Source organism: Pristiophorus japonicus, chromosome 21 (genome assembly GCF_044704955.1).
Source record: "Pristiophorus japonicus isolate sPriJap1 chromosome 21, sPriJap1.hap1, whole genome shotgun sequence".
Classification (NCBI taxonomy): Eukaryota; Metazoa; Chordata; class Chondrichthyes; family Pristiophoridae; genus Pristiophorus; species Pristiophorus japonicus.
In genome coordinates, this window is record NC_091997.1 from 21054043 (window position 1) to 21081119 (window position 27077).

Below are 27077 nucleotides of genomic sequence, written 5' to 3' on the forward strand. Positions count from 1 at the left end.
ACCACCTGGGAGTGGGGTGGGGGGCGGGCGCTGTGCAATCGGCCAGGCGCTCAGAGTGCCGGGCTCAGCGATCGCGGCACGGACCACGCGTCCAAAGTGGCAACGGCACGGACAAGAAAAGCGGACTTTTTTTTCTTTAGGAGCAGCCGGCCACCTCCCCTTTAAATTTTGCCCCGCTAGTGGCTGGACGCCCGGTACGCATACCCTGAAGCTGTCGCTGTCATCGCCCGGCACAGCTGTAGGGGGAAATTCCAAATTTAGGGGCCATGACACTAACGGGGCACTGCGCACGGCAATGGCGTCCCGACCGGAAATAAAGAATGGGAGCTAAAATAGTGAAGATGACCGGCAGTGCCAAAAGAACATGAAGCATATTAGCTATATAATTGGACTTGCGTTGGTTCTGGCCAGAACAACAACAACTGGTATTTATATAGTGCCTTTAACGTAGTAAAATGTTCCAAGGCACTTCACAGGAGCGTTAGCAAACAAAATTTGACACTTAATAATTCATAGAAGATACACTGAAATCATGCTACTTTAATAAACTGCTATACATGGTAACAAGATGACAAAAGAATGGAGGTGTGGAAGAACAGAGAGATTTATGGCATGTAAGAAATAGCACCGTCCACCAAATGTAGCTGCACTGAAAATCACAGTGTTAAATTAAAAGAGGCAACAGAACCTTTAATGATAAATGAGTGAGATCTTGATTGAGTGGAAAGTACATAGACATCATCTCGGTAATGTACTATTTTAAGAATTATAGCTATAGATTTCATACTAGCACCTGCTTCCACCTCTGTAATATCACCCACCTCTGCATCTACTTCAGCCCATCTGCTGCTGAAACCTTCATCCAAGCCTTTGACACCTCCAGACTCAACTATTTCAATGCTCTCCCGGTCAATCTCTCATCCACCGCCCTATGTAAACTTCAGCTTTCTGAAACACTGTTGCCCATATCCTATTCCACTCCAAGTCCCACTCACCCATCACCCCTGTCCTCGCTGACCTACATTGGTTCCCCAATGCCTCAAATTTAAAATTTGCATCCTTGTGTTCAAATCCCGTCACAGTTGTGCCTCTTCCTATCTCTGTGACCTTCTGCAGTCCCACAACCTCGCCCCGCCTCGCCACCACACCCACCTGACTCTAATCTCTGGCGACCATGCCTTGAGCAACTTAGGCTGCACTCTAGATCATCATCATAGGCAGTCCCTCGGAATCGAGGAGGACCTGCTTACACTCCCAAAGTGAGTTCTTTGATGGCTGAACAGTCTGATATGGGAGCCACAGACCCTGTTACAGGTGGGACAGACATTCGTCGGGGGAAGGGGTCGGTAAGGCTGGTTTGCCGCGCGCTCCTTCCGCTGTGTGCGCTTGACCTCTTCATGCTCTTGGCGTCGAGACTCAAAGAGCTCAACGCCCTCCCGGATGGACTTTCTCCACCTCGGGTGGTCGGCGGCCAGGGTCTCCCAGGTGTCAGTGGTGATGTCACACTTTACCAGGGAGGCTTTGAGGCTTTGAGGGTGTCCTTATAACGTTTCCGCTGTCGTCCTTTGGCTCGTTTGCGATGAAGGAGCTCCGCATAAAGCATTTGCTTAGGGAGTCTCGTATCTGGCATGCGTACTATGTGGCCGGCCCAGCGAAGCTGATCGAGTGTGGTCAGTGCTTCAATACTGGGGATGTTAGCCTGGTCGAGGACACTGATGTTGGTGCGCCTGTCCTCCGAGGAGATTTTCAGGATCTTTCGGAGGCATCGTTGGTGATATATCTCCAGCGACTTGAGGTGCCTTCTGTACATCGTCCATGCCTCAGATCCATACAGGAGGGCGGGTATTACTACAGCCTTGTAGACCATGAGTTTGGTGGTAGATTTGAGGGCCTGGTCTTCAAACACTCTTTTCGCAGGTGGCCGAAGGCTGCGCTGGCACACTGGAGGCGATGCTGACTTCCGCATCAATGTCTGCCTTTGTTGATAAGAGGCTCCCGAGGTATGGGAAATGGTCCATGTTGTCCAGGGCCGCACCGTGGATCTTGATGACAGGGGGGCAGTGCTGTGCGGCGATGATAGGCTGGTGGAGGACCTTTGTCTTACGGATGTTAAGCGTAAAGCCCATGCTTTCATATGCCTCCGTGAATACATTGATTATATCCTGGAGTTCAGCCTCTGAATGTGTACAGATGCAGGCATCTTCTGCATACTGCAGCTCAACGACAGAGGATGGGGTGATCTTGGACCTGGCCTGGAGGCGGCGTAGGTTAAACAGCTTCCCACTGGTTCTGTAGTTTAGTTCCACTCCAGCGGGGAACTTGTTGATTGTGAGGTGGAGCATGGCGGCGAGGAAGATTGAGAAGAGGGTTGGAGCGATGACGCAGCCCTGTTTGACCCCGGTCCGGATGTGGATTGGGTCTGTAATGGATCCGTTGGTAAGTATCATGGCCTGCATGTCATCGTGAAGCAGGCGAAGGATGTTGACAAACTTTTGGAGGCATCAGAAACGGAGGAGGACGCTCCATAGACCCTCACGGTTGACTGTGTCAAAGGCCTTTGTAAGATCGAAAAAGGCCATGTACAAGGGCTGGCACTGCTCCCTGCATTTTTCCTGCAACTGGCGCGCTGCAAAGATCATGTCTGTTGTGCCCCGTTGGGGACGAAATCCGCATTGTGATTCTGGGAGGAGTTCCTCGGCCACAGGGAGAAGACGATTGAGGAGAACTCGAGCGACAACTTTCCCAGTGGCTGAAAGCAGGACGATTCTCCTGAAGTTGCCGCATGCGGACTTGTCCCCCTTTTTAAAAATGGTCACAATCACTGCATCTCTGAGATCTCCCGGCATGTTCTCCTCCCTCCAGATGAGAGAGATGAGGTCACGTATCCGCGCCAACAGCACCTCTCCGCCATATTTTAGCGCCTCAGCAGGGATTCCATCCGCACCCGTAGCCTTGTTATTCTTAAGCTGTTTTATGGCTTTGCCTACCTCGTGCAATGTTGGGGTTTCACTGAGGTGGTGGCGGGTGGCAAGGTGCGGGATGGAGTCGAGAACACTCGAGTCAAAGGCAGAGTCTCGATTGAGGAGATCTTCAAATTGTTCCTTCCAGCAGGCCCTGACAGCCTCGGTGTCCTTGATGAGTGTTTCCCAGTTCTTGGCCAGGAGTGGGGTGGGGCCTTGGGAGTTTGGACCATAGGTGGCCTTGACTGCAGTGAAGAATCCTCGCATATCGTGGCTGTCGGCCAGTTGTTGTATCTCCTGTGCTTTCTCCATCCACCACCTGTTCTTTAGGTCCCGAGTTTTTGTGAGCCTTGAGCCATTTGTAATGTTATTTTGCAACTCCCGAGTTGGGCTATTGCTTGAGGCTCAGAAATGCTTTGCCCCTGCGATCTATTCGTTCTTCGATCTCCTGATCATTTTCATCAAACCAGTCCTGATGTTTTCTGGTTGAGTGACCAAGTGTCTCTTCACAGGCATTGGTTATAGAGGCCTGGAGGGCAGACCAAATGCTAAGGGGATTCAGCATCTTAGGATCATCAAGGCACACCAGATTGTCTGTGAGGCGCTGGCTGTATAGGGCTCTCTTAGCTGGGTCTCTAAGTGCCCCAGCATTAACTTTTTTGCGGAACTGCTTCTGCTGTCCCCTCTGCTTTGGGGCAATGTTGATGATGGATTGGATTAGGCAGTGGTCCGTCCAGCAGTCGTCGGCTCCTGTCATGGCGCGGGTGATACACACATCCTTGCGATCCCTGGCTCGGACGATGACATAGTCGAGCAGGTGCCAGTGTTTGGAGCGAGGGTGTTGCCACGATGCCTTGTATTTGTCCCTCTGGTGGAACAGCGTGTTGGTAATGAGGAGTTCATGTTCTAGACATTTTGTCAGGAGTAAGGTACCACTGGAATTGGCTTTCCCTATCCCCTCTCTGCGAATCATGCCTCCCCAGAGGGCTGTGTCTTTGCCAACCCTGGCATTAAAATCACCCAGGAGGATCAAATTGTTGCCCATGGGGACACGGGACAAGGGTGTCTCGAGGTTGGAATAAAAACTCTAGAATTCCCTCCCTAAACACCTCTGCTTCTCCACCTCCCCTCTCCTCCTTTAAGAGCCTCCTTAAAACCCACTTCCTTGACCAAACACTTGTTCACGGCTTATAATATTTCCTATTTTGGCTCAGCATCCAATTTTAAAGGCAATATAAATGCAAGTTATTGTTATTTATGTCATAAGAATGTAAAACTCAAGAAGTAGATAAAGTAATGTAGCCCACGAAATCAGTATATGTAAATCACTGGAATACTGAAAAAGAAAGAAAGACTTGCATTCATACAGCACCTTTCATGACTACCGGATGTCTCAAAGCGCTTTATAGCCAATGAATTACTTTTGGAGTGTAGTCACTGTTGTAATGTGGGAAACGCGGCAACTGATTTGCGCCCAGCAAGCTCCCACAAAACGGCAATGTGATAATGACCAGATCATCTGTTTTTGTTATGTTGATTGAGTAAAGACAACAGTTCAACACAGAATTTGTGCAGACTCATATTGCCCACGCAGGAGTTCACTTTCTATCTTGTTAAAAGATGAAGGCAGCAAACTGGAGAACCACCATGAATTCAGCACTGATTCTGGAAATTGGTCGGAGGAAATGAAATGACTATTCCCAGTGAGAAAGGTCAGACGAACACAAGAGTCAATGGGCTAGACGTTCCCTGAGAGCCCCTCAATGCCCGATTGCCTGCCCAGAAAAACCGCTAATGTTTTGTAAGTAATGCTGGCGAAAGTTTACTTTTAAGTTAAAAATAATCGCCCGGTGAGAAAATGGGCCTTGCACCTTTATTCTCGGTGGTTAAGGGGAAATTAAGTAAAACGGGCAGTTTTTTAAAAAATTTAGTCCGAGGTTGCAGTTGAGCCTAGGGAGGGGAAAACTTTTTTTTTTAATTTTCACTGAAAAAAGTTAAAAATACATTCCCAAGACACTTTTAAATCTAATTGCAGTTTTACAATTTAAAATAAATAAATAAAGAATCTTTAACTTACCTTTCTTTGCAGAGTGCTCACCTACCGCCCTGTTTAAGCAGCTTTCACAGGGCGGTTCCCTTGGCGATCTGGACGGGCTTCCATTCAGACAAAACTTACGCCCTGGCGAATTTCTCGGCGGTGCACGTGGGTGGTTTGGTCCCAGCGGGCGTTTTGAGATTTGGGCGATACCATTGCAAAACTAAGGGGGAAACTTTCGCCGGGTGGAAAAACAGCTGTACCGCCCAGAAAATCGCCGAAAACCCGCCGAAAATGAAAGGAAAGTTTAACCCAATGGCTTGGATAAGAATGAAATTGACGAGACTGATGTAACAAAGAACTTTGTGGCAAAGAATGGCATGGGACTGAAACGCAGAGCGGTGACAAATCAGGAGAATGACACAAGTTTCAGAAATATGCAGTAGTTACCGGTTTCTTGCATAGAAAGAAAGCACATGGGAATCTCAACTCATCCTCGACTCCGAGGGACTGCCTATGATGATGACATAGGAATCTAGTGGATAAACAATTGGAAGCCACGTCTATCATGAAGCTATAATGCTGCATGATCACACAAAGATATCAAGGTCCCAAAACACTGGAAATTATGCATGATCATGAGACAAATTCTGCTTATCCCATTCACACCTCCTCTCACCCCATCTTTTGTTTCTGTACTCGTCCTATTACCATCTCCTTTTGCCTTGCACCATCACCCCTTTTATCATTTCCTCTCTCCTGCCTTCCATCCGATCACAGACCTTCCCTTTTGTTCTTTCCTCCCACAGCGTGTTGCTATGAATTCTTAAGCAAAGAACCCATGAAGCAAATACATTACAGCTGGCAAAGGAATTTCACACAGATGCATTAAGTGTTCTTGTGGTAATGTTGGCACAGTTTAACTTAATGGATTTTGTGCATTAAGGCATTATTTATTCACATTTATTCAGTAAAATATTAAGGGATGAAATTGCCAATGTTCTTCAAGATAATGCACCAAAGATTTCAGCACAATTGTACATTCTGGGGCTATATGTTCTTGTACTTTAAGAACGGCTCAACATTCTGGATATGTTAAAGAATTAGGAATTTCTTCTGTAGGTCTCTACTTCAGTGATTATTCAATATAATTCTCCATTTTAGACCTTTTATAAATGTTCTATACAGTGTATCTACCTCAACTTTCTGGATACATTCTTTACCCACATTTTCAATCTTTCCTTATGACCTACTTTCTGGATCTTTCACTGAATCTGAATCTTCCAAAATGGACCTATGTGCAAACTTTTCAGCACTATAAAGGCAGAGTGAAAAGAAAGACTTCCATTTATATAGCGCCTGTCATGATCACCGGACATCGCAAAGCACTTTACAGCCAATGTGGTACTTTTTGAAGTGTAGTCACTGTTGTAATGTAGGAAACATGGCAGCCAATTTGTGCACAGCAAGCTCCCACAAACAGTAATATGATCATGAGCAAATAATCTGCTTTTGTTATTTTGATTGAGGGATAAACATTGGCCAGGACACCGGGGATAACTCCCCTGCTCTTCTTCGAAATAGTGCCATGGGATCTTTTACGTCCACCTGAGAGAACAAACTCGGTTTAACATTTCATCCGACAGTGCAGCACCCCCTCAGTACTGCACTGGAGTGTCAGCCCAGATTTTTGTGCTCAAGTCTCTGGAGTGGGACCTTCTTACTCAGAGGCAAGTGTGCTACCCACTGAGCCACAACTGACGGTTTAGCACTTGTGTAAGTGAGGAGAGTCATATTGGTGGGAAAACATTATCAGAGTTAGTTGAGTGAGGCAAGAGGCCGATCACAGGGCTAGAAGGACCTGGCAGTGCAACAAGATCAGTTCAGCCAAAAGCATTACAATGATGTCAGAGGCAGAAATTTAAAATGGAACATTGTGATATTCTGGAATCTAATTTTTCAACATAAACTTATCATAAAAAATCTAGTTTCAGCTTGATAAAGTTATCATTGTGTATTGCTGCCTGTGACATGGAGTTGCAGTACGAACAATCAGATTCAGGAGCGCCTGTGTCTAAAGCTAAATTATTGAAATAATTTCCTTTTTGCTAGAGCACAATGCTGTCATGCAATTCTCTCAAAATGTTGCTAAAAGGAGAGCACTATTCAAAGAGCTTACATCATCTTCCATTGTTGGTTTATTGATTTTGTCATTCTCACCTGAATGTGAACCGTTGAATTGATTTTTTTTTTTTGCATTTTCAGGTTATTACTCAATACAGTCAAGGACTAAAAGCAGGCTTAGCTGCCTGCTCCATTTATACACATGGATACAGCATTGCTGGCTAAATACAGTGGGGTGGAAATTTGGTGTGAGGCTAATTAGGATGCTAATGGCAGGAGGACGGTAAATTTTGCCCCGGGAAATGGTTTGCGTCTGCAGCCACAAAATTCAGCAGTTAGGCCCCGAGTGTGGAGTTGAGTGCTAAGGGAGGCGTACCACACCTCTCCTCGGGCGCTAGGCCGGCAACTGAAACTGCTGAGCTGAAGAGCTGGCCTCGGAGCATCCTAAGAGAGGCATCCCTGGAAAATAAACATATTCCCAATACCTTGCTCACCCCACATAAACATAAATCGCAATAAGAAAAACAATCACACTCACTTGCTGTATTGACTCCTCCCCTCACTGTCGCCGGAACAGCTCGGACCGTCTGCTTTCCCAGGTGGTCCCACTGGGGCGCACGCGCTAGGAGGTGCTACAGGGTCAGCGCCAAACTAAAATCATTGCGCTGTCGAAACCGAGGACGTGGCACACCGGCGCGACACCCTCGGCGGTACTGGTCAGAGCCGCCAGCACCAGCACATTGAATGCGCCGAACGGCGCCAATGCCAGCGCTCACGGCTCAGAACCCCTTTAGCGCTCCTGTTCTCACCCTTTCCAGGGGGTGCTAAACTAACAAACTTCGAACACCCTCTCTCTATCAGCAGCAGTATCATCTGTAAACGTTTTCTTCACCATACTATATATGAGCCCCGACCTGCGAGAGACCATCAGTGCCAGGTCAGGCCATCGGCTGCATGCCACTGCAAGGTACAGCGCGAGCTGGGGCAGGAGGGCAACGGCAGCGAAAAGGATAACTGGATTGGACGTCATCAAGGTCCAGGTCGCTGATTGGAGCGTGGACAGGTAGAGCAGAAGCGGCGAGGTCGGGGCGAAGGAGCGGCGAGAGATTGTAGAGGGACGTGATTGGGGCCCAGGAGAAGCGCGAGTTCGGGGCCAGAAGAGGGGAGGGCCCGGGGGCAGCACGGGTCAGCCCACACTGCGATATGTGCGCACACTAGGCCCATGCAGCAGAGCAGGTCTCCAGTCATCTTGGTTAATCCTTGCCACTGGACCAAGACCTAGATCTGTCAAGCCCGTGTGGTGGCTGGTGTGCAACAGCCACCACCCGTTAAAAAAATCCACGCACAGTCATCTTCCACCCTTCAATACGTAGTTCGGGACCTGGAATATTAGGTTCTTCATTGAAACACCTGTGAACTCATCCTTTTTTAGCGTGGAAGCAAGTCAGCCTCGTTTCGAGGGACTGCCTATGATGATGATGATGATGATGAGATATGAGCCCAAATAAGCAATAGACCAAGTGATGAACCTTTCATTCGTCCTTGATTTGCCTGGCTTCACTATAATTCCCTGGGTACTTAAAAGATATTTCTATCTTTCTAAATCTGGCTCAACGTTTCTTCATTTAACAGAGCAGATATTAACGGTTTTCGACTTTTTAAAGGGGTTGTTAAATACCAATTAAAGATGAACATACAATCTGATGGTAAGTATCCACCATGAACGTAGTGGAGAGTCAGCACAGGTTCAACACAAAGCATAGCAACGGTTTCAGTCTAAACAGCAGCATACAAAAGGTAGGAATAGTTTCGAACACCTAGATGGGTCGGAGAGGAATTGCCCAGATATTTTCCCCAAATTGGTCATAGTTTTTCAATTTGCTTTTTTGCCTCTCCCAGCAGATCACATGGTTTCAGGTGGGGTGGAGTGTATATGTTGTGATACACAAGGTACCACAATTGTGTGGCACAGGTTCAATGGACCAGAGGGTCTTTACCTGACCGTCATTGATCGCAGCAACAGCGCCCACTTTGCTGGACATGTTGTTGGAAGAGGACCACCTGCAGCACTGGACAATCAAAGACGTCAGAGGCCAGAGCAGATGGACCACCAGGACCAACCTCTAGCCAAGGAAACACATCTACTTTTGGAATTAGATCTGCAACTATGGGGCAATATCAGCCATGTACTAACCTTAGCATTAAAAAAAGTGACAGCACTCAACTCAGGATCCAAGTGGCCATTCAAGTATCTGTACATGGACCATGTACAGTAAACACCTCAAATCGCTGGAGAAATATCGCCAACGATGTCTCCGCAAGATCCTACAAATCCCCTGGGAGGACAGGCGCACCAACATCAGCGTCCTCAACCAGGCTAACATCCCCAGCATTGAAGCACTGACCACACTCGATCAGCTTCGCTGGGCAGTCCACATAGTTCGCGTGCCAGACACGAGACTCCCAAAGCAAGTGCTCTACGCAGAGCTCCTTCATGGCAAACGAGCCAAAGGTGGGCAGCGAAAACGTTACAAGGACACCCTCAAAGCCTCCCTGATAAAGTGCGACATCCCACTGACACCCGGGAGTCCCTGGCATAAAGACCGCCCGAAGTGGAGAAAATGCATCCAGGAGGCTATTGAGCACATCGAGTCTCAACGCCGAGAGCATGCAGAAATCAAGCGCAGGCAACGGAAAGAGCGTGCGGTAAAGCAGTCCCACCCATCCCTTCCCTCAACGACTGTCTGTCCCAACTGTGACAGAGTCTGTGGCTCTCGTATTGGACTGTTCAGCCACCAAAGAATTCACTTCAGGAGTGGAAGCAAGGCCTCGATTTGGAGGGACTGCTGATGATGATAATGATGATATATCATGGTACCCCAACAGGAAAGGATACCGTTCTATGAACTTCCAAATGATCTGTGACCACCGCTGAAAAGTTATGCATGAAAAATCTCATGATTATCTTGAACGTTTGAGGAGAATGAGCCAATCACAAGTCAGTTTTAACTCCACCCCACCATATTGTTCTTTGTTACACAGCCTATGTTTCTTCGCCATCTGCTCTCAGTCACAACTGGAATCCTACTTCTTCTCAGCACTAGCTGCAGTCCATTTTGTCATGGATATGGCTGGAGACCCATCTCTTCCTGAACATGGTTGAAGTACTGTCTCCTCTTGGACACAGCGAGTGTGGTGTCTCAGACTCGTAGAATGGTTACAGCGCAGGAGAGCGTGTAAGGAAGTGGAGCTGAGTCCATGATCAGTTCAGCCATGATCATATAGGCCAAATAGCCTACTCCTATTTCTTATGCAGTCTCATTCCTGAGTGAGTGAGTGAGTAAGGAGTAAGGAGGAAGGAAGGAAGGAAGGGTGATAATGACCAGATAATGTTTTTGTTATGTTGATTGAGGGATAAATATTGACCAGGACACCGGGGATAACTCCCCTGCTCTTCTTCGAAATAGTGCCATGGGATCTTTTACGTCCACTTGAGAGAGCCTAGGAATTAGGTAAGCTAAATATGGAACTGTTTAAATATTAGTAAAATAATAATGAATGTTTCAATGTTTTTATAATGTAATGGAGGACTTGCAACTAATTAGAGCTGTTGAATACTCAGAGATACTTGAACTTTTCTGTAGAAGCATAAAACACACAGGATTACCTAGCATGGTCATTAGTGAAGGAATTCAATTGTAATGTAATTATTGAGCTATGGTATAAATAGAGCTCTTTACAGTAATATATGTACAAATAGAGCATAATTAATCTGTATCGGAGGTGCTTTCACCTAGAATCAGGGTGATGTTAAATGAGATTGTTCAGGACATGAACAGAAACTTGATCAATTATGAATATTGAGCATATCAAAATAAATTATCAATGTTAGTCCTATTTTGAAAAATAAGGCCCAGTTACATATTGTCCTATGTACAAATCTAATCCAAACTAGAGCTTAAAAAACATTGGATTTTTATAGCGCCTTTCATGACCACTAGACATCTCAAAGTGCTTTACAGCCAATGAAGTACTTTTGGAGTGTAGTCACTGTTATGTTGATTGAGGGATAAATATTGGCCAGGGCACCGGAGATAACTCCCCTGCTCTTCTTCAAAATAGTGCCTTGGGATCTTTTACATCCATTTGAAGGAGAGCAGACAGGACCTCGGTTTAACATCTCATCTGAAAGACGGCACCCCCGACAGTGCAGCACTCCTTCAGCACTGCACTGGAGTTTTTTTGTGCTCAAGTCCCTGAAGTGGAACTTGAACCCACAACCTTGTGACTCAGAGGCAAATGTGCTACCCACTGAGCCACAGCTGACACATATAATAAGATCCTTCTGACTTCATGGGAAGAAGAAAATAAACTTGCAGTTGCATAGTACCTTCCCTGTCCAAAGCACTTCACAGCTAATTCATTTACTTTTGAAGTATAGTCACGCGTTGCTATTTGACAAATTCTGCACCCAATGTGTGCACACTAAGATCACACAAACGGCAAATGTCCAAATAATTTGTTTTATGGTGATATCGGTTGAGGGATGAATGTTGGCCACTAGAGTGGCTGCAGAGATTGCAGTGGCCCTCCCCTTTAAGTGAAGAGGAGGGACATCGTGACGCGCCAGCGTGATGCGGCACATCCGTGTCGTGCTGACGTCATAAGCGTCGCACTGACATGCCCAGCGCAGTGCTCATGACACCGCCCGCCTTCTGCCCTGCTCTAAAAGCACTTCCGCCCCCAAACAATGCTGCTTCAAATTATACAGGCAAAAGAGGGCAATTTTCCTCTGTTCTCCGCCCCATGGATTCGGGCGGAGAATATTCTTTTTATTTGAATTATCCGCCCCGTTTGAGCCGGCGGGCAATTCTGGCCCGCAAGTTATTTTAAATGATAAAGGGATTCGATAGGGTAGATACAGAGATATCATTTCATCTAGTGGAGTAATCCAGAACAATAGGGTATCATCTTAACATTAAAACAAGGAGTGAAATCATGAAGTATTTTTTTTTCCACACAAAGGGTAGTGGAAATCTGGAACTCTCTCACCCAAAAGGGAATGGATGCTGGGTCGATCGAAATTTTTGTTAGGTAAGGATATCAAGGGATATGGAGAAAAGGCGGGTATATGTAGTTGGGGTACAGATCAGCCGTGATCTAATTGAATGGCGGAACAAGATTGAAGCACTGAGTGGCCTCCTCCTGTGAAATCCTCTGCTTGACTTTTCACCATAAAAACAACTTTACTACAACACATCGCTCATCATTTTTTATTCGTGGTTTTGGCCTACACCATTCCTCTATCGTGCCATAAGTTTACCCGTTAAAACATTTGCATCTATATAATTTCTGACTTCAAAAATAAATATCCTTGTTGAAAGGCTGTCAGTTTATTAGTGGGGCATCCAGTTCCTAACAATCTAGTAGAGAGAGTCATCTGCTTCCTGGTCACCTACTCGGAGCAGAGAACTGCTTCCTGATAATCCACTGGTTGGACCAGTCCAGCCCATGGCAGACTATTTGATGATGATCACCTGGTTTCTGGCCAGCTACTCGGGACAGGAGGGGCAAGTACCAGCTTTTCCGACCTACAGCCAATGTAACAGGCGTCAATGGGTTTGTTAGTGTCGGCTGCGATTGATGCAACGAGGTTGTAGAAATGGCATTGCGTTTTAGTTGGTAGGATACAACTGCATCATTAAACCAATTCCAGTTCATCCAAACCATATTTAATAAATATTTGTTTGACATAAATTAGATGTATGAATTAAATAATACTGGCTTTAAAGTTTATTAAAAAGCATCTATCATGTTCTCATATGAATTTCAAGATTTTTAATATGCAAGTTATATTTAATAGTCTATTAGCCTAACTATTTTAATTGCATAACATAATGCAAATGATACATGTAAATGTAAATTAGCAGTTAGTTCTGTATTATGATGGGAATTTAGGTGGCACCCCTTCATAAAGAGAATCAAGGGATACAGGGCTAGACAGGAAAGTAGAGTTGAGGTCAATGATCAGCCATGATCTTATTGAATGGCGGTGCAGGCTCGAAGGGCCGTATGGCCTACTCCTGCTCCTATTTTTTACATTCTTAAGTTCTTAACTAGTGCCCTGTGCTTCCTCCTTAATGTCATTGTGAGTGTGTATCTGTACTGGTGTGTGCTTCAAATGGGTTTGTGACACTTGGTATTGGGATGAGTGGTGCTCCTTAGTGCACCTGATGAACCACACTCCATGCTCTGCAAAGACAGTAAATGGGACACTGCAAGTATATAAGCAAATTTATCCATTTGGATATTGTATTGTCATTAAATGCACTATTATGTGCTTGTGCGCACAAACTCATTGGGGCTGAAATTGCCACCCGACTAAGAGTAGACGCACTTACTGATATTTAAGATTTTTCTCTGCCCCAATCCATGGGGTGGATCTTGCGCCGATATTCGGCTCTTTTTCGTCTATTTCCGATCAGGTGCTGGTGGGGGAAGTGCCCTTCGGTCGGGTCGGGAGCCCCAATGAGTCATCAGCGCGTGTATTTAGAACACTCTGGCAATTTACAAGAATGTGTGGCAGTTCAGAAGGTCAGATTACACAACTATCTTCTCATCCCAATGTTGATATATGGAGCAGACACACGGGTTCCTACAGCTTGTTGTGACCAATCAAAACAGGATGCCTTTGACCAATGATGCCTCCAATGAATACTTAGAGTCTGTTGGAATAGCTATGTCAGGAACGTGTCAATCAGAAGGTGCACAGCACAACCCACTGTCTCCAAAGCTATCATTCTCTGACGACTACAACTATTCGGGCATATTGTCTGGTCACAAGAGAATTTTGATGTGAAGAGAGCCTTGTAGGCATCCCAATCAAGGTTCGCTGAAGATTGGTGTAGACCTCAAGACTAACCAAGAAGCACTTGGACCATGCAGTCCTGCAGGATCTAAAACACCTCAACTTAGAATTCCACATTGCATGGCACTACGCACAAGGCAGAGATGGCTTGAAACTTCACACACGCACTGTGACTCTCCCATGTAGGCAATCAGTATTATAGGCAATTCAGAGTAAGATTAATGTCAGACCTTTCTGTTCCTCCTTAGGTCATGCAACTTATTCCAGATCCAGCGATAAATTGCAATGCTTGTCGCTTTCTTAGCAAAGTTGGATCCTTTCTCCACACACTAAAAATCTCCTTCTGTTTCTTCATGACTGAACTCAACGTTGACATTTATGTTGGTAAAGTGGCTTATTACATCCTTGAAAAATGTTAAAGGATAATTATTACAGGTAAATCATGAGTGGATAATTTATTTTGTTGTCAAAATTATGCAAAATGCTGTATTCCAGAATTGTGTTAACAGGTTAAAAGTTGCAATGAGAAAAATACACTTCTGTTTATTGACTGGAAAAAAATTGCCCCTTATGACAATGAAGATTCAGCAGAGCATTGCATTAGATGGAATATTTAAAGATACATGGCATATATTTGGATCGGGGACCAGAGCCCTCATTATCATAGGCAGTCCTTCAAAATCGAGGAAGGCTTGCTTCCACTCTAAAAATGAGTTCTTGGGTGACTAAACAGTCCAATATGGAAATTACAGTCTCTGTCACAGGTGGGACAGACAGTCGTTGAAGGAAAGGGTGGGTGGGACTGGTTTGTCGCACGCTCTTTCCATTGCCTGTGCTTGGTTTCTGCATGCTCTCGGCGATGTGACTCGAGGTGCTCAGCAGCCTCCCAGATGCACTTCCTCCACTTCGGGCAGTCTTTGGCCAGGGGCTCCCAGGTGTCGGTGGGGATATTGCATTTTATCAAGAAGGCTTTGAGAGCATCCTTGAAACATTTCCTCTACCCACCTTAGGCTCGCTTGCCGTGTAGGAGTTCCAAGTAGAGCGCTTGCTTTGGGAGTCTTGTGTCAGGCATGCGAACAATGCGGCCCGCCTAGCGGAGCTGGTCAAGTGTGGTCAGTGCTTCGATGCTGGGGATGTTGACCTGGTCGAAGACGCTAACGTTGGTGTATCTGTCCTCCTAGCGGATTTGTAGGATCTTGCGGAGACATCGTTGGTGGTATTTCTCCAACGATTTGAGGTGTCTACTGTATATGGTCCACGTCTCCGAGTCATACAGGAGGACAGGTATCACTATAGCCCTGTAGACCATGAGCTTGGTGGCAGGTTTGAGGGCCTGATCTTCGAACACTCTTTTCCTCAGGCGACCGAATGCTGCGCTGGTGCACTGGAGGCGGTGTTGAATCTTGCCGTCAATGTCTGCCCTTGTTGATAATAGGCTCCCGAGGTATGGAAAGTGTCCCACGTTGTCCAGGGTCGCACCGTGGATCTTGATGACTGGGGGTAGTGCTATGTGGCGGAGTCAGGCTGGTGGAGGACCTTTGTCTTACGGATGTTTAGTGTAAGGCCCATGCTTTCGTACGCCTCAGTAAAGATGTTGACTAGGACTTGGAGTGCGGGCTCTGAATGTGTGCAGATGCATGCGTCATCCGCGTACTGTAGTTCGATGACAGAGGTTGGGACGGTCTTGGATCTGGACTGGAGACGACGAAGTTTGAACAGGTTCCCACTGGTTCTATAGTTTCGTTCCACTCCAGCAGGGAGTTTGTTGAGTGTGAGGTGGAGCATTGCAGCGAGGAAGATTGAGAAGAGGGTTGGCGCGATGACGCAGCCCTGCTTGACCCCGGTCCGGACATGGATTGGGTCTGTGATGGATCCGTTGGTCAGAATCACGACTTGCATGTCGTCATGGAGCAGGCGGAGGATGGTGACAAACTTTTGGGGGCAGCCGAAATGGAGAAGGATGCTCCATAATCCCTCGTGGTTGACAGTGTCAAAGGCCTTTGTAAGGTCAAAGGCGGCCATGTACAAGGGTTGGTGCTGTTCTCTGCATTTTTCCTGCTGCTGTCGCGCTGTAAAAATCATGTCCGTTGTGCCCTGAAGCGGACAAAATCCGCATTGTGACTCCGGGAGAAGCTCCTCAGCCACAGGGAGAAAACGGTTGAGGAGGATTCTAACGACGACTTTCCCAGTGGCTGATAACAGGGAGATTCTTCTATAGTTGCTGCAGTCAGGTCATAAAGGGGCCATATCCTTACTCGGGGACCAGAGCCCTAATCAGCCTGCGGCTGATGTACCAGCCCTCAATCACCCTGCTGCAGGTATTATCAAGGCTGGACTAGGTAGGTAATAAGTCGCCAGGAAGGTGGCGGCCCGAAGTCCAACCATCAAGGATTTGCTAAAAGCAGAACAATTCCACAGTTGGCACTTTGCTGTAATTGCTCAATTTCCTTTCATTTCTTTCTGTGGTCCTCTGATAGCCTGACATCTTTCTGCTGAGCGCAGAACACAATTATTACTTTCAAATGATTTGACTTCCAGCCATTTCCATGGTGCTCTGGTACAGTGGGGAGAATATTAAAATTTAGTATCTGCAAACATTTGAAGAGAGCCTCCGTTCAAATTCCAGAGAGCAGAATTAATATAAAAGGTTTAAATAGATTCTGGGACTCTGCAGGCTGTTGCTACTGAAATAGAAGCCCAGGTTGCAATTGAACTATAATAACTCAAATAGCCTTACAGTGCATGCGATGGAGGATTAAGTGAGTTTTGTAGGATAGATGAACTTTAAAATCTGGCTATAATGGTGGATTTATTTTTGAAGCCTCCATCATCGCACTGCTAATACTTCTATCTACATCAATAGCCACAACTGCCCTTGAATTTAATGTTAATGTTTAGTTGACAATCTCCCTCAGAAGCACTGAGTACGTGTTGCATTGGGTTGGGTTAGGTATTAGATATTTGGCATTTGGATATGAATATCCGCAGTGAATATTTCCCCGGTGTTGAGTTCCTCGATCTGATCGTGCATGTGCATTCAACACTGGGGCGACTGCAACCAGAACCAGTGCTCTTTCCTAGGCTCCCTGTGGAGAAGGTCAGGGGACCAGGGGTGGGGAAGGAGAGGAGAGGGGATCAGAGGGCGGGGGAGAGGAGCTTGGAGACATAAGACCATAAGAATTAGGAGCAGGAGTAGGTCCTATGATCCCTCGAGCCTGTTCCACCATTCAATACGATCATGGCTGGCCATCGACCTCAACTCCACTTTCCTGCTCGATCTCCATATCCCTTGATTCCCCTAGACTCCAAAAATCTTATCTTTCTCAGCCTTGAATATATTCAGAGACTCAGCATCCACAGCCCTCTGGGGCAGAGAATTCCAAAGATTAACAACCCACTGAGTGAAGAAATTCCTCCTCATCTCTGTCTTAAATGGCTGACCCCTTATCCTGGGAATGTACTCCATAATTCTAGAGACTCCAGCCAGGGGAAACATCCTCCCTGCATCTACCCTGTCAATCCCCCTCAGAATGTTTCAATGAGATCACCTCTCATTCTTCTAAACCCCAGAGAGTATCGGCCCATTCTACACAATCTCTCATCATAAGACAGCCCTTTCATTCCAGGTATCAATCTAGCGAACCTCTGTTATACCACCCCCAAGGCAAGTATATCCTTCCTTAGATAGGGGCACCAAAAACAGGAGCTCGCAGGGCGGGGGGGGGGGGGGGGAGGGGGGGGTAGGAGAAGGTCAGGAACACAGTGGGGGAGAGAAGGTTAGAGACTCGGGGGGGAGGGGGGGGCAGGGGAGTTCAGGAAACCACTGAGGAAGAGAAGGTTAGGAACTCGCGGGCGGGGGAGAGAAGGTTAGGAACTCGGTGGGAGTGGGGGGGGGGAAGGGTTAAGGTTAGGAACTCGGGGGAGGGGGTGGGCGCGGGGGAGGTCAGGAATTTGTTCGGTGGAGGACGGTGAGAACAGTGGGGAAGGCGGAAGAATGTGATCCCGGTCTAAAGTGGGGGGGGGGGGGGGGAAATGAGAGCAAGAACATGATCCGGATGGGAAAATGGATCTCTATTAGGCCTGGATCACATTCTTCGAATCCCCCCTCCCCCCCCTTTACACATGCACTACATTCTCTCTCTCCCTGCCACCCCCACCCAGGACGCAGTGGTTCAAGACGGCAGCTCACTACCACCCAGTGTTCCCTTTCATTTTTTGGGGGATGCACGGCCCATTCTAAACACCGTGCGGTTTTTACCTACTTAAAAGCTGGTGAGTCGGCTGCACTGGTGCTTCAGAGAGCTTAAAGGGAACATTGCTGCTCCCCTCTCAAAGGCAACTAGGGATGGGTAATAAATAAATGAATTTTAAAAATGAGAGCGTATTCTATGTTGGTCCGACCAACATGCACGGCGTTAGTTACATGTTATTTGCTGGACTCGACCATTCCAACGTTCTCCTGGCCAGCCTCCCATCTTCCACACTCAATGAGCTTGAGCTCATCCAAAACTCAGCTTGCCCATATCCTAACGCCGCAAGTCCCATTCACCCATGACCCCTGTGCTCATTGACCTACATTGGATTATGATCCACCAACACATTGATTTTAAAATTCTCCTCCTCATGTTGAAATCCCTTGAATGGTCTCACCCCTTCTTATCTGAACTCGGCACTGTGAGTGCTCCCAACCCGGAGGGTGTGTCATGTCTGTTCTGTTGTAGGAGGTAGGCACCTTTAGAATATACCAGAATACTAGGCATTAGGCACCTGCTAGATATATCTAAACGCATATAAGTTTAAAGTGTCCACACATAAAATGGCTGCCCAGGCATGATGGGAAATCAGGTAGTCAAGCTGTGAACTGCTGAATGTTCAATGACCGAGCAATAACCCTGTGAGGCCCACTATAGGAATGCCTTGGATGCAGGATAAGAATAATGAGGAGAGAACCCATCTCCCGTATTCAAGGCCATAAACCAATTAATTCCCCAGGAAGAAAGAGATAAGAGAACCCATCTCCTGTAAACAAGGTTATAAACCAATTATTTCTCCAAGAAGAAAGAACTAGTGAGAGAACCTATACCAATCAGCCCAAGCTGACAAGAGATGAACACATGGTTCCTGAGACATAAGGGGAATTCTATTGGGTTAAAAGAACCTATAATGGCTTGTGTCCAGCCGTGATGGGCTGTGTAACTGTAGTAAACTGTTTGTAACTGTTGTGAAATATATAAAAGTGAATGTAACCCTTTGTTCTGTGGAGAGAAGCCTGGACTCAGTCTTGTGATTTCCTCCCCGCTAAGCGTAATAAAGGCCGCATCAGCATTGGAACCGACTGAGTGTTGAGTGATTCTTCTGAGAAAACACTAACGCTAACAGTGGCGTAGTCGACGGGATTTCCCGGAGTCGCTGGACGCCCTTGGAAAAACCAGGGTGAGTATAAAAAATAAACGATTTTTAAGTATAAAGGGTGCGGAAGGTGGAAGCTGGTTGATCGACACGAGGAGACGGTCTAATATCTCAAACGCCTAGCCTGAGCCTGAATTAAGAGGACTCTTGTCCCACGTGATGGCCAGGAACCAAGTAGGCGTAGGGAACACACTTAGACCGTGGGATCGTGATACCGAGAGACATCTTCCGGACCAAGTAGTGTAATTTGAAATACCCCGGGGTAGAACCAAGCGGTGTACAGCGGCTAACGGAATCCAAACCTGTGAACAGGGTCGGACCAACGGGCCGAGCGGTGGTAGGTAGTCGCTAAGGATACGTAGAGCACTGCGGGAATTGCTTAAACGCGTTTTTAAGAATTGTATAAGTTTGTGTAACAGCAGAACTTGTGACCTGACAGTAGCCAAGAGACAGTTTACTACAAGTCGCAATAGAAAGAAAGCGGACCTCTGAGAGTAGATTCCTAACGGTACTAGTCCTACCCAGTTATGGCCATGAAAACAAGTAAACTCGAGTGGGGACCAGAAAGGTCGCTTACCCGCCACCTGGCGGAAAAACAAAAGAAGCTAATTGAAAAAATGATTAAAGCAGGGTGGAATCCTCAGGAACTAGTTATGTGAGGAATTATTTAGATAAAACTACGAATTCCCTGAAAGGTCATGGATCCAAAAATAGAGCCGGCTAAAACAAGAAGAGAGACTGTTGTAAATGTCTGATCGTTGAGTGAGAAGTGTTTGTGTGATTTTTGACTGCAGAATGAATTTTTTTATGTTTTCATGTTCCGAAAGCCTGGTTGGAAGAGAAATGCAAGTGTCTGTTTATTTTAGAAACAGAGTGAAAGTCTTTTTTTAACCCTTTGTAATGTTGTCCTGTATGTGGGAAGTTTTAAGACATTTAAGTTAGAAACGCAGGTGTGGATTTATTCGGATGATAAGTTACGGAGCTAGGAAAATAAACAAATAAAGGATAGGTTTGTTGAGCAAAAGATTTATTTGACACGCTCACTTGCTTGCCGAAAGAAAACATGCAATGATTGATTGGGTTGAAAGACATAAATTTAGTCTCGGAATGAGATAAAGAATGCTTTAAAAAAAAAAGAGCTTCTAGCAAAAAAAAAAGTTTTAAATAAAGATTGAAATTACAAAGTTTGAATTGGGATTTTGAGATATTCAGAGAAGGCACAGAAAATACTGAGGTGGATTCAAAAAAAAAAATATTAAATTAAATCTGATCAGGTCAAACTTCTGGGCGAGTGGCGAGCTATCTGCGAAGGTGTAAAAGGGACTTTTGGAAAATGTTAAAAACAGCAAGCTTTAGTAACGACTTTGAAACTAGAGCATTTTGAGATAACGAAAGGCAGCCCTCAAACTCTCAAAGCTGGACTCCATTCCAGTTATGGAGAAAAAGAAAAAGATAAAGACGCCACTTTGAAAGTAAACAAATGATTTTAAATTAACAACTTTATGGAGTTACGAACCCTCCGTGTAAAATACAAAACCTAATTTGAAGAAAGAAAAAAAAGATGTAACGGACTAAATGGAAAAAGACATAACTTACTAAATACTAGTTGATGTTTGCTGTGAAAAAGATACTGGTTTAATTAGAAGGAAAAAAAAAATTGGAATAAGTAAAAAACACTCTACATGGATTCGAATTTTAAATTATGAAAAAGTTTCAATGCAATTTGAAAAGATTTCCAAAATGGACAGTGTTTATCAAAAAAAGTCCCGAACAGTCTAAACAAGCAGGAGGGTTTTGAAGATAACGAGGAGAAAGAGAGAAATAAAAAAAAACAGAATTGAATTTCAGTAAACAAAATTGCTATTGTATGTGTGGTCTTGTTTTAAAACAATTAAAATAAAAAAAAATTCTTTGGCAAGTACTTGAATTAGAAGTTAAGAAAACATTGGAGTTTACTCTAATGATTTATGCTGTTTAACGGATTCCTAATTTCGAAGCCAGTTTTGAAGGTACAGAGACTTTTTTTCAGATGATTACTTGAAGTCACGTAATGACATCAGGTCTTCTTACAAACCTGGATAGGAGTTAACCCTTTCCATTGACAGCCGTTTTATACTGAACATTATTCATTTGGATTTCTTAATAGGAAAAAAAAGACTCACCTAACAGAGGAAACAAAAATAAAAACAGAACTAGCTTATGTAATAATACTTGCCTGATACAATAAAGAAATAGATACTCAATAAAACAAATTGAAGAGTTAAAAGCTAAGATAAACAGGCTGGAAGAGATAACGGGACTAGACGGATAGTGCAGTGCGCAGCCATAGCACCATCACCTCTGGCAATAGAGCCAATGTACCCCACGGTGGGTAGGTGTAGTCCACAAACCCAACCTAACGGTAAAGTAGACAGCGATGTTTGGAGGAATAGCTTTGGCCTTGGTCATAATAGGAGTTTGGGTAATATTTAAGTGGGTAAAGACATGGGCGCACGCCCTACAGATTCAGCTCGAAATGGTTCGATTATAACCTTGTGCTTCTGATTTTGCAGGGTGACAGGGACACTCGTAGAGTAAAAAACTTAACCCCTGGTGACGACCAGGCCGTCTGTTTAAAATTACAGATAATACTTACCGGAATGGGAATACGAAAGGCGCTACTCGTAATATGGATAGCCCTGCGACATGCACGTACCCTGGGCAACACCAACGGACAGCAGAGCATGCTGGAAATAAACAACTACATGAACTATGGAGTCTTGTTTAATTTAACGGACGGAATGTGCATCCCAGCAGCCAAGGACTGGAGCAAGGACAGGACTTATTTTAATGCATGGTTACAAGTGAATCCTAATAAGAATCCTAATACGAATCAGAGTATGTGTACAGTGCTCCACGGGTATAAGGAGCAGATGCATTAAACGGAGGGATGTCAAAGGGCCTGATGAATGTACTTTCGGCATAATTTGCGCGCCTCCGGGACAATCCCAGCAATCAGTCATCTGCAAGAAGGGATTGGGGCTGTGTGGGTATTACAAGGAGGCGGGGGCGGCTGCAATATCATTGTATGTATGTTTCTCACCCCCTCCAACACCGCGCCCCATAAGAATCACTACATTGCCCGAGGAACTGCCTTGTCCCATAACTACGAAGGGACCAGAGAATGGGATTGTAATGTACAACGAAGGGGAACTGTTGTATGATAATGTTAAACATGAAATTGTGCCTGTTCTGATCAATATTTCAGGCATCCAGATGCCGGAATACTGTACAGAACAGTCAAGGAAGATGTACAATGTATTAAGTAAAGTTGTAATGCAGCAGGCTGCCGATGCAATGGGTGCCAGTAGGTTCCGGGGACAGGGGTTAGCCCCCAGGATGAAGAGGGAAATAGTTAATGATGTTGCTACCGTTTTCAATACAGGGACCTCCGTAGTGAACTCGATAGACATACAAGGATTAAATGAGAGGGTGGAACAGCTTAGAGGGGTGATGAAGGGGTTATTGGAGAGGGTGGAGCAAAACCAGGAAGACCAAGCCAACCTAGGAAAGGAGGGTGCCAAAATCCAGCTGGATGGCATCTCAGTCCTGGAAGCTCACGCCAGAACCATCAATCACCTCATTGATAGAGAACAGGAAGATACAGGGAAAGCAAAGACAGGGGCAACTCTGTCACGCTTATGGTCTGTGGATGGTGGGACAGATCCGCCACAATCTCGACCAGATCCAACGCGGGGAAGTACCCGATTGGATAGACAGTTCACATTTAGCTCAGTTGGCTAACCAAAGGGGGACACTGGATAATTGTACTCTGAAGGGACTGACCAGAGTATACCCAGCAATTCCAGATTGCCAGATGGGTAGGACTACCGGGATAGGGATAGTCCTGATGATCCCTATAGCCACGCCGGACTCAGGGCCGTTCCCCCTATACCAACGAGAGAATATCGGAATAATACGGGAAAATGTCTCCATACGCAACTACCTGACCACCACCTCTGCCGTTCGTCGAAACAACATACTTACCGGGATTTCCCTAGCAGATTGCAAGCAAAAGGGGGAAATCACAGTATGCCCTCACCCGGTGGGCAGAGGGGAGCTAGACGAGTGCGGGTTTAACTGAACCGACAGGTGTGTACTAGAAATAGTGCCCGCACACATGCACTTCGTGAGGGCAGGCTATGGAGGGAAGGGAAGATACTGCGTCTCTACTACTGAGCGTTCATTCCAGTATAATGACCTGCAGTGCCCTATACCACAGCCAAACTTTAGCTTTACACCACTACGACCTGTCGCGATCGGGCAAGCGCATATCACCCAGGTTAGGCGCCGGAAGTCCGAAGTTATTGAGGTAACCGATCAGCTCCATGATCATTTACAGGATTATGACGAACCAGATCAGGTCCTTATCCCACATCTAACCAAAGTATTACGAGAGTTGAGGCTCAGAGTGGGTCAATCCGTAAAGCTCTACCACCAACTACAAACTAAAATCAAAGTACTGGAAGAAGATACCGAGGTAGACTTACAAAGTCAGAGTTGGTGGAGAAAGGTCTGGGACTGGGGAATAAATGTGAACATCCACCCATGGATTCGAATAATTTCACATATACTGGTCGGGATACAATTGATCTTAGCAATAACATGGGGCGTAATGGCCTGCCAGGCATGCAGACACCACGCACAACGAAGACGGACAAATCACCGTTCCCCGGATACTAAACAAGCCTGTTTTATAAGGGGGCAGGAGGATTTGGCCTTTGTAAATTCGATTTAAGCAACCGGGACTCCTGAAACCGCGTGACTGGCCAGCACGTTGAGGCAGGGAGTACCGGGCCGTGCACAAAATCTAATAAAGGTCGAATGGTCGGTTAAAAGGGGACTAGGACTAATCCCTTTACCGAAAGGGGGAGTTGTTGTAGGAGGTAGGCACCTTTAGAATATACCAGAATACTAGGCATTAGGCACCTGCTAGATATATCTAAACGCATATAAGTTTAAAGTGTCCACACATAAAATGGCTGCCCAGGCATGATGGGAAATCAGGTAGTCAAGCTGTGAACTGTTGAATGTTCAATGACCGAGCAATAACCCTGTGAGGCCCACTATAGGAATGCCTTGGATGCAGGATAAGAATAATGAGGAGAGAACCCATCTCCCGTATTCAAGGCCATAAACCAATTAATTCCCCAGGAAGAAAGAGATAAGAGAACCCATCTCATGTAAACAAGGTTATAAACCAATTATTTCTCCAAGAAGAAAGAACTAGTGAGAGAACCTATATCAATCAGCCCAAGCTGACAAGAGACGAACACATGGTTCCTGAGACATAAGGGGAATTCTATTGGGTTAAAAGAACCTATATGTAATCTATAATCGTTGTGATTGGCTTGTGTCCAGCCGTGATGGGCTGTGTAACTGTAGTAAACTGTTTGTAACTGTTGTGAAACATATAAAAGTGAATGTAACCCTTTGTTCTGTGGAGAGAAGCCTGGACTCAGTCTTGTGATTTCCTCTCCGCTAAGCGTAATAAAGGCCGCATCAGCATTGGAACCGACTGAGTGTTGAGTGATTCTTCTGAGAAAACACAAACGCTAACAGTGGCGTAGTCGACGGGATTTCCCGGAGTCGTTGGACGCCCTTGGAAAAACCAGGGTGAGTATAAAAAAAAAACGATTTTTAAGTATAAAGGGTGCGGAAGGTGGAAATTCCTTTAGGCACATTTCTTAGGATAATATTTTAGGATATACAGCGTTTAATTTAACATCTCGGCCCTGAAATTCCGATTTTGCCTTCCGGTGGGCATTTTAGAGAAAAAATCCGCACTTACCTTAAGCTGTTGCCCATGTTCGCACTTCCGTGCCTGTGGCCTGAGCTGACTGCGATTCGCAGCGCGTGCACGTAGAGACGTGCGCAGTGCTGGAGCTGGCATCACATGGCTCTGGGCAGCCAATCAGGTAAGGTATCATAGTAATAGGAGTGCCGCAGGGTCCTATACTCCTATTATGATGACTGTAATAGAGCCCCAAACACCCAAACACTAATTAAAAAATAGAAAATAATTACACTATTTAAATTAAAGTTATTAATGTTTTTAAAAAAAATAATTTCCCGATTTTTAAAAAGTTTTTAAAAAATAAACTTACCGTTGTGGGGAGGGTTTTTAATGATAATATATGTTTTAATAACTTTATTTTTAGATGTTTTTGTGTTTTTTAAAACACTTGCGCCTGTAAAAGTAGGCTATGCGCCTGCTTTTTCAGGCATAAGATTTTTGAGGACATTTGTAAGCGTAAATATCGGAAATTTACACTTACAGGTGTCCTCGCTCTCTGGCTACGATCTGTCAAGCCAGAAACTGGACAGATCGGAAATGCCGGTTATCAGCGCATGCGCATTGCACGCTGGAAACCAGCATTTCCAATGCCTTCCCACATAAGTAGGCACTCCTTACGGACCGGGGGAGGCCAGAATTTCAGGGCCATCATTTCTTACGATATACAGCATAGAAACAGGCCATTCAGCCCAACCAGTCCATGCCGGCGTTTATGCTCCACTCGACCTCCTCCCATCTTTCCTCATCTAAATCGATCAGCATAAACCTCTATTCTCTTCTTCCTCAAATGCTTATCAAGCCTCCCCTTAAATGCATCGATACTATTTGCCTCAACTACTCCCTGTGGTAGCCAGTTCCACATTCTCACTACCCTCTGGGTAAAGAGGTTTCTTCTGAATTCCCTATTTGATAGAGTGTAGTGAATAGGTTCTCAAATTTAAGTTTGTGAAGTGAAGGGGGCTTACAAGATCAGTAGATTTCTATACTTCTGAAGGCAGGCATACCATTTGCCACAAGCACAGTCTCTATTGGTTCCGTATTTATTGACTTTCTTGTACATTATTTCTATTGCTGAATCCTCACAGTTTTCTATAATTGTAGCGCTGTTCTTTTTCCCTTATGTACGAATTTATGGATTAGAAACTGGATTGAAATAACGACATTTGAGTTGCTGTACATAGTTTTACAATGTTCTTTGCACTTTTTAATTTGCACTATGGGAAAGTGGAGGTTTTCAAATCACCGCTCTCTGTGATGGTGTGGTCTTATTTCTTTTGGATGGCTGCCATTTTCTTTTGGAAGTTGGGGCGGGGATCCTCAGGAGTAAGTCAACGGCCCGTAATTTGAGACCCCTATGGGTACGTACGAGGTGCGCATACGCCTGCAAGGGCCGCGCAAGTTCCGGGTTTTGGCGCGCAAAGCGCATGTGTGAAAAACCCGGCACTTGCAATCTGTCGACAGATCCAACGCATCCCCGGGAAAATGGCATCCGCGGGCGGAGAGTTGGGCTATTGTCCAATTATTGCCCAGCGAATGCTGGTGTCCAGCTCGTGTCATCTGGCCTCAATTACAGTAACTGGTGCCTCCACGTCATCCTGTAAGAAATTCTTGGTCCTTGAGCTTTTTAAAAATGGTCGAATGCAGACCGGGAGCTGTACTGGGCATACGCGCTCAGAGCAGTCACGTCAAAAACAGAATTTTCCTTTTCGTGCATGTGCAGAAGGGTGGGGCGGGGGGGGGGCATAATTTTTTCATGTGCAGACATTAGGCACAAGCCCCCCGCCCCGAAGCTAAAGGACAGGCTGCACGGCACCAATTTCAAAAAAATAGAACAGGGAAACTTGC